The sequence below is a fragment of the Mirounga angustirostris genome, unplaced genomic scaffold, assembly GCF_029215605.1.
Source record: "Mirounga angustirostris isolate CCGP_5_RB_7025 unplaced genomic scaffold, mMirAng1.0.hap1 SCAF_9, whole genome shotgun sequence".
In the NCBI taxonomy this organism is placed as follows: domain Eukaryota; kingdom Metazoa; phylum Chordata; class Mammalia; order Carnivora; family Phocidae; genus Mirounga; species Mirounga angustirostris.
Window position 1 is genome coordinate 5068771 of NW_026991717.1, and position 8116 is coordinate 5076886.

Genomic DNA, 8116 nt, shown 5'->3' on the forward strand with positions numbered 1-8116 from the left:
TCCAAGAATCACTCCCCTCTGCCTATGCACTTCAGCCCTCTATCACGAGGTATAAAATTAGGGAGGGATTTTTCTTCTTGAATGTTCCAAAATTTTCCAAAGTAAGCATATGTTATTTTTGAAATGAAGAGGGACACACACACACACACACACACACACACACACACACACACACACCCCTTCCCAACCTTTTAAGAGTCAGCCGAAATTCCACCTCTGCCTCAAAGCCTCAAAGCCCACTGGGCCAGGGCTAGGACTGTGCCCATGCTGCACCCAGGCCCCAGCCAGCAGGACTGCGAGGGCGACCCCAGAGTTAGCAGGACCTGCCTGCAGCAACTAATGTGCATCAAAGTTTCTTCTGCTGCCCTCACTTCTCTCCTGCCCTGCAGGAGTGTGTCCCTTCAGATACTCTTGCCCCCAAGTGCCTGCCTGGGCCCCAGTCTTTCTCTCAGTTGACTTAATTAATTCTTGGTAATTAAAGCTACTATTTAGTGATGAACTGCTAAGAGTCTGACCTCTCCCAGGGGGGTGTAAATATTTTAAAAGGGGAGTCTAAGTGGAAACGCGAAAGCCTTAGACGCAGAGAACCGGAGCTAGAATGGTGGAATGATAGGCACTGGGTTCTTATTTTGTGGGTCGCTGGCTACCTTCTCCTAACGGGTTCAGGGGCTTGGAGAAACAGTGGCATGGGGAGACAAGTGAAGAAATGAAAGATGAGATTACATCATTGCCACCACCTCCCTCCTCCCAAAGGGCCATTCAATCCATTTTGGGTACCAGAGAATGTTCCCCAGCGGCAACGCCCGCCATCTCAGAGGTGTGACCCATGTGAAAGTAACCACTACCCTCAGCAAGAAGAGCCCCCTTAAGACATGTCTGGTCTGGCAGCAAATTGTTCTCTAATTGCTTTCAGTGGGGGAACTCCTTGAGGGCAAAGTTCATCTCACATGATTCTTTTATGCTCCACAGAGCACCCAGCTCTGGGTTGGGCCCAGGCTAGGCCTTTCATAAGCAACTGTCGATTCCTGATCAGTGATGGCCCAGTTGCAAAAAGGCTCCATGGGATATTAAATACAAGTAAACATTCTAATTAAGAATAACGGTAGAATTAATCACACATCTAATATTTTTAAGGGTCTGAAGATTTATAGCCTTTATGAAGTCTCAGACAGTGAAGCAGTTTTTACAACCTCAGCCAGTTCAGCTCGGGCCTGGAGAGTCTGTCCAACAAGGCAAGGCAGAGAGCAGCCCTTGCCCATACAGACCAGAGCCTCGGCTGGGCCAAGCCCCAGAGGAATCTGAACAGCTGCTCACTGCTCACCCCTGGGCTCCCTTCTCCTCTGAAAATGCCAAACCTCTGCCTCAGATGTGTTTTCAGGCCCGAGAATAGCCCTGAGAGGCTTGCAGTTACAATGGACACCTGTCTTCAAAACCTCTCTCTCGGGTCTCACTCTGCCCTTTGGCTTGCTAAGGAACAACTTCAACTTCAGGAGCTGAATTGGAAGATAGGAGTAGGATGCTGTATAATGCAGCAAACCAGAGCCCACTCCACTGGCTCATGTTCAACTCCAGATTGCCAAGGGCAGTGTGGGTAAGATGTTCCTTTGCCCCAAGACTGGATGAAAATGAGAAAAAAGTAGCCACCCCCTCCCGCCTCACACTCAGAATGAGCTGAACCCCCAGAAGGAGGGAAATCCTAGGAATGCATGTGAGGCTTATGCACAGGAACCCCTCTCTTTACAGTCCCATGACCCCCAGGTTGTAACACCAAGGCCTCCAGCATCCCCCACGTTGACGTGCAAGAGACTGAGCCTGTGGTCCACGGGTGAAGGCCAGAGGCCACACCCAGAAGGAGTGATTTCTTTAAAAGCACTCTTAAAGAAAACACCCACCAAATGAAGCTAGAAGCCAAGTCGCACTCTAATCACCCCTCCCAGATGGTGCATCCCGGGACCTCTGAATTCAAGGACCGGTCCAGTCAGAGGTCCTAGCCTAACTCACCTCACACCTAACAAAGGCATCTTCCCCTGAGTGACCAGGAGGGGTGGCCAGCTCCGACACCAGGGCTCTTCCGTGGGGACATATTTCTGCAAAGTTTGAGTTTTTGCCTTAGGGCATTCAAGTTTACCTCCAAAAGGAAAATAGACTCCCTGGTTATTTGTTTTTTGTAAAGATGATATACAAACCTTGAGAAAATTCAACTGACAGGCAAACATATAAGCAAAAGTAAAAACCACCCAATCCCACCACTCAGAGGGAAGGAGATCTCACAGTAAGGGGAGTAAGTAAGTAAACTCTGTTCTGCAGATAGGAGGTGAGTCCATTCTGAGTTAAACCTAGAGGGTAGTAGGTCTTGATTCTCTGAATAAGCCTCGAGACTTAGTTTTGCACAAGACCCTTAATGCCACCTCTGAACTACCCAAAGCATTTTTCTAGGGGGCTCCAGTAACTGTGGAGCTCTCATCAACAGACAATAACAAAGTTATGCAGATCTCCCTCATTCCCCCCCCCCCCAAACACACTCTGATTGGAGGCCAGGAGTTAATCTGCTCAGTGGACACACTCCTTTTTTTCACTCAATACTGTGGCACTGTGGCAGTCTTTCCATAATCAATCACAAGTACAGATATCATCAGCCTTTTCATCTCCTGGAGTATGTTAATGACAAAAAAGGGGCCACCATTACCTCTTGATCCAACACCTTCAGAATCTAAAATGGAGAAGGTAAAGGACTTACCCAAAGTCACACAGTGAACAGAGGACAGCCCAGAAGTGCTGAGAGGTTTGAGGAATGACTCTGTGGGTGACACCGAATTTGAAAGGTGTTCATTAACTTTTCTTTGAGTCATAAAAAGGATCAGATATGTCATTTCAACACACACATACACACTTCCCATTTCAAATAAAAGTAAATGGTTGGCTGAAGTAGCACTCTGATCTCCTAAAACATTTCTCAAAATTAATTAGCTAATGGATATCACAATCCTACACTCCTAGAACACGGAGGGGGAGAACACTGGACCGGATGCCCAGAAATGGAAACGAGTGCAGCCTGTGAGTACATGCAATTGCTCCACACTCAGAATTCTCCCCTATTCAGGATGTTCCTATTTTTGTAGGAAAAGAAAAAGTTAAAACAAGCTTACATATAAAGATAGAGCTGGAGATAAAGATCTAATACAAACACTAAATATTAAAATGTTAACAGTAGCTCTAGGTTAGAGGATTTATCAGTTAGTTGTATTTCCTTTATATACCTATCTGTGCTCCCTACATTTTCTACATGAATATTCTGGTGTAATTCTTTTTAGAGTTTTAAAAGAAAAATAATTAGTCCACAATCTAGGTTGGTCTATTTGGATTTTATTTTTCACTGTAGAAAAACAGAGATTCAAACCTCTAGAAGATCACCACTCTTCCCAGCTTTGCAGAAGCAGAAAGAAGTGTTAAGACAACTCAAACCCCACGAAGATTCCAATCCAGTAGCAAAGCTCACCATGACCAGGCTGGGTAGAGGGGAGGAGTTACTACTTTCTTTTCTGTCTCCAATGTGTAGGGAAGATGAAAATTCTAAACCAATCTCTCCTTCCAGTGGAACCAAAAGCTCCCTGCCCCCTCCATGGGTTCACAGACCTCTGTTCCCACAACAATTTCCAATACATCTGCCCACAACCACCCTTTGGGTACAAGACTACCCACACCACTTAGAATCTGGATACCAAGTCTGAGGAACCCCCTTTTCCAGTATTTTATTTCTAAAAAAGTTATTCTTCCTCTTCCTTAAGATTCACAAACATACGATCCAACCCATACCATACAGAATCATGCATTCTATCAATTAATAATCATGGTTGGCCACACTCTATGGAGCTTAAGTAAAGATTATGTTAACAAAAAGGATGAGTTTTCATGAGCCTGAGAAAAACAAACAGGAATTGAGGAGCAAGAGTTTGTTAATATGTCCCAGCCCTGGCCAGAAGGGGTGGGGGTGGGGGGATGGCCAGAGGACAGAACATCTGTCATTCTGCAGTTTCATTTCTCATGGCCAGTTAATACCCTGAGTTTATGCATCAGTCTCTTCCAAGTTTGGTTAATGAGTCAGTCTGCCTGGATCCAATAAGCTCCGAGTGCCCTACAAAACTGAATTTTAGGACTATGAAACTGAGAACCAGATCCTGAAACATAGTGATCCCGCCAAAATAAAGCCACCCCCAGGATGACATCTGTCTCCACTCTCTAACTCCAACACCAACCATGGTATGTATCTGATGTATCTAATACTCTCTGATGTATCTAATACTCATCTAACACTCTCTGTGGCTTGTAGAATAAAATCCAAACTTGACTTGCCTTTCACAGCTCCAACTCAGCTTTCCAGCCTCCTGCCCATACCAACCGGGCCTTTCATGGCTCCATGCTTTCACACACAGCTCTCTCTACCTGGCCTGTCCTTTGCCTAGTCTTACTTGCCTGTAAAACTCCTTTTCTTCCTCCAAAGCCCAGTTGAAAAGTCACTTCTGCCCTGAAGTCTTCCCTACTCCCCCCAGGCATTTAGTTCCTACTGCTCCCAACAGTTCTCTAACTACAGGTGCATTAGAGAACTTAAGTGCATTGTAGCTCATCTGTTTACATATCTGACCTCCCCTGGACACCCTGAGGTTCTGAAGGGAAGGAACTCACCTTGTATCCAAAAGTCCTAGCACAGTGTCAAGAATGATGGGAGATCAATGTTGAATGATTGATCACATGGAACATTGGCATTAAGTTATTTAGAGAAAAAAGGGAGGGAAAAAGTCTCACGGAATCCAAGAATTAAATTATCTATATATTTAATCTCAGGGGCGCCTGGGTGGCTCAGTTGGTTAAGCGACTGCCTTCGGCTCAGGTCATGATCCTGGAGTCCCGGGATCGAGTCCCGCATCGGGCTCCCTGCTCGGCGGGGAGCCTGCTTCTCCCTCTGACCCTCCCCCCTCTCATGTGCTTGCTCTCTCTCATTCTCTCTCTCTCAAATAAATAAATAAAATCTTTATATATTTAATCTCATCCGACGTGACCACAACATAGCTAAGAGACAGCATGAAAGTTTTAAAAATTTAATAATGGCAACTAACATTTGAGGTAAGTGCTACAACGTCAAAAGTTTTACAAATTTAAGTAATAATAGCAACTAACACGTGACGTAAGTGCTACAACGTCTATGTGGCTTGGTTAATCTGGCATGCACAACAGCCCTATGAGGTAGGTGCTTTTACCTGCATTTACCAACCCTATGAGATAGGTACTTCGATCTGCATTTAAGCTGGGAAAAGCTTGAGGCCTTTCCAAATAGGAAACTGAGGCACATAAGAAATTAAACTCAAAATCATTCTGTTAGCAAGTGGCAGAAGCAAGATGCAAACTCCAGTAGTTTGGTTCGAAAGCCAGTGGGCTCTGGGATCAGGGAGACCTGGGTTTGAATCCAGATTAGGTTACAAATGTGGTTTTGGATACGTCATCTATCCCCTCTGGGCTTGTATCTGTAAAAGGGGCAGGACAAGCCCTTTCTCTTAAGTTGTAGAGAGGACGAAGTTAAATATGATGTTTGCAGAAGTCTCTCAAATTGATTCTTCCATCTAGCAGGTACTCCATAAATGCTAATTTGTCTTTCTTTCCCTTCCTAAAAGCTGCACAAAATAGACTCTGAGGAAAAGGATCTCCCTCAGACTGCTCTGAGGCTTTTCGAAGCAGATCAAGTAGTTAGGCCACTCAACACAGAAAGCCTCGCCTTACCTGCTTATCTCAAAGTCCATTCCCCAAACAGGCCAGAGACCTTTTAAAATGTAAATGTCATCATGTCAATCACTTGAAACCCTTCAAAGGTTCCTAATTTCACTGTGGATACAAACCAAAGTTGAGGGAGAGGTGGGGGAGGGAGGCATTCTGTCCCCAAGGCCCCCTGTGATCTAACTCACCTCTCTACAGACTTATCTCCCCTCTCCCTTTCCCCCTCCAGCCACACAGGCCTCTTTCACTTCCTCCAACTTGCCAAGCTCCGTGCTGCTCCACACATGGTTAACTCTTAACCCTCCTTCGGGTCTTAGCCCAGACGTCACTTCCTCAGGGAAGCCTTCCCGAAGCCCCCAAATCAAATCAAGGCCAATTACTCTCAGCATTCTGCTCATCTTTCCTTCCTCGAACTCAGCACAGTTTGAAATGATTAGTTTACCACTTCCTTCAAAGTTTTATTCAAAAGACACCTTCTAAGAAGGCCTTCCCAGGTCACTTGAATGTAAATTCAACCCCCACCCAATATCTCATATCCTCCTTCCCTCTCTTCTTTTTCTCCCTAGCATTTAGCCCCTTTTAAGAGGCTGCATTTTTCACTATATACTTTATTTTACTGTCTTACACACACACACACACACACACAGACTGAAATCTCCACAAGGGCAGTTATTTTTGCTTGCTTTCTTCACAGCATCTAAAACAACGCCTGGCACATACTTGTTGACAAATATTTGGTGTGGAACGAAATTTCCAGATTATTTATTATTGGGCTTTCCCACTAGGCTACGAGCTCAAGCCAAAACGTATCTTTCTGGTTTACCACCATCCTCCCAGCACCTAGTCCAGTGCCCAGCACATAGTAAGTGCTCAGTAAAAATTTACTGAGTGAATCAAAGCCATGACCATTGGGAAAATGGTCAAAATACATGTGCTAGCACTGCGCTTCCTCCTCTCTTTCACTGTGCAATGTACCTGTGAGTTTGAGGAAACAGACCCATGAAATCCCAGCAAGCACCCACCAGGCCAGGCATCTGTCTGTCCACATCCTGTATGCTCAGCCACACTGTACACACCAACAGATGCACCCTAGAGGCCCTGTACGAACAGAGAACTGAAGGCAGGTGGGCCAACCCTAGGCCAAATACCATCTTACCCCCAAGTCCCATTCTCCTACTGCCAAGCCCTATTCTAGGCTAGTCCTGGGTGCCAGGCGTGCTTCCCTGGGTGGGCCTGTGGATTTATTCCAGTCCAGGACTTTTAATGCCCCCTCTGGCCTACTCAAAGAAACAGAAAGTTAAAAATCTCTGAGCAGCTCCCATAATCCTGGGGTTCTCAGGAACAGGCATAGCTAAGGTCGTATGGACCCCTCCCCCTCACAGACGCTGATCCAAGGCCAGGAGGCCATCTGTCCAGCAGACGCTCCCCTGTCCTCCCTCGGGTCACATTGAGCCCCCCCCCCCACACACACACCCAGGTTGGCAGGAAGAGCCCCTGCAGAGAGATCATTTCCACCCTGATCAACAGGCCTGGTCACCCCTTGAAGACCCCCACGTCTGGAGCAGGAATACCTGTCTGCTCCCGAAGAGACCTCCCCCAGGGTCAGAACTTGGGCGGAGGTGGGGGAGGACCGAGGGGCTCCCAAGAGGGTCGATCCCCGAAGTGTCCGCCCCAGGACGGCGCCAGCTCTCGGCGCGGCGGGGGACGGAAGGGCTGACAGGGCGCCCCGGCGGGGTGAAGTGGCACCGTTATCCGCGCCCGGCCGGGGGGCCGCGGGCTGTGGCCGAGGGCGGCCGCCTGTCCCGCGCGGGGAGGACACCGGCGGCGGGTCGCGGCGGCGCAGGGGCAGGCGGCCCGCGGCCGGGGGCGGGGCGGGGTGGCGGCCGGGGCCCGCCAGGCGGCGGTCGGGGGAAGCGGCTGCCGCCTCGCCTCGGGCGGCGCGCGGGGTCCGCCCGGCTGCAGGGCCGCGGCGCGGGCGCGGGCTCGGCCCCGGCTCCGCGCGGCCCCGGCCCGCGGGCGGCGGCGGCCCCGGCCCGCGGGCTCCCCGGCCCGGCCCGGCCCGCGGGGGGCGCTTACCTGGCGGCGGCGGCGGCGGCGGCGGCGGCAGGCCCCGGGCTCGGCCGCGCGCGTCCCCAGCGCCGGCTGCGGGAGCCACAACATGGCGACGGCGGTGGCGGGCGGGGCTGCGGCTCCGGGGGCGGAGCGGGGGCGGGAGCCGGCCTGGCGGCGGGACCCGGCTGGGGCCGCGGGGGGGCGGGCGGAAGGCGACTCGGACCTGGGCGCCGGCCCAGGCCCGCGCGGCGGAGGCGCTGCCCCGGCCCCCGGCCCCGGCCCCCGGCCTCCCGCTCCCTCC

General features: G+C 49.8%; 1 protein-coding gene across 7 annotated transcripts in view; it reads right to left on the reverse strand.

Moving 5' to 3' along the window:
- The window catches only part of ZNF592 (zinc finger protein 592), a 47250-nt gene extending 39252 nt beyond the window's left edge, over positions 1–7998 (reverse strand). For 3 of the 7 annotated variants that reach the window (XM_064569841.1, XM_064569839.1, XM_054513284.2), the window contains exon 1: positions 7840–7998. The gene's annotated coding sequence lies outside the window, so the exon portion shown is untranslated. Of the gene's footprint in view, positions 1–2737; positions 2798–7839 lie in introns of those variants that run through there. The other 4 variants (XM_054513285.2, XM_064569840.1, XM_045899337.3 and 1 more) reach the window with 2 other exon arrangements.
- Between the last annotated feature and the right edge of the window lie 118 nt (positions 7999–8116).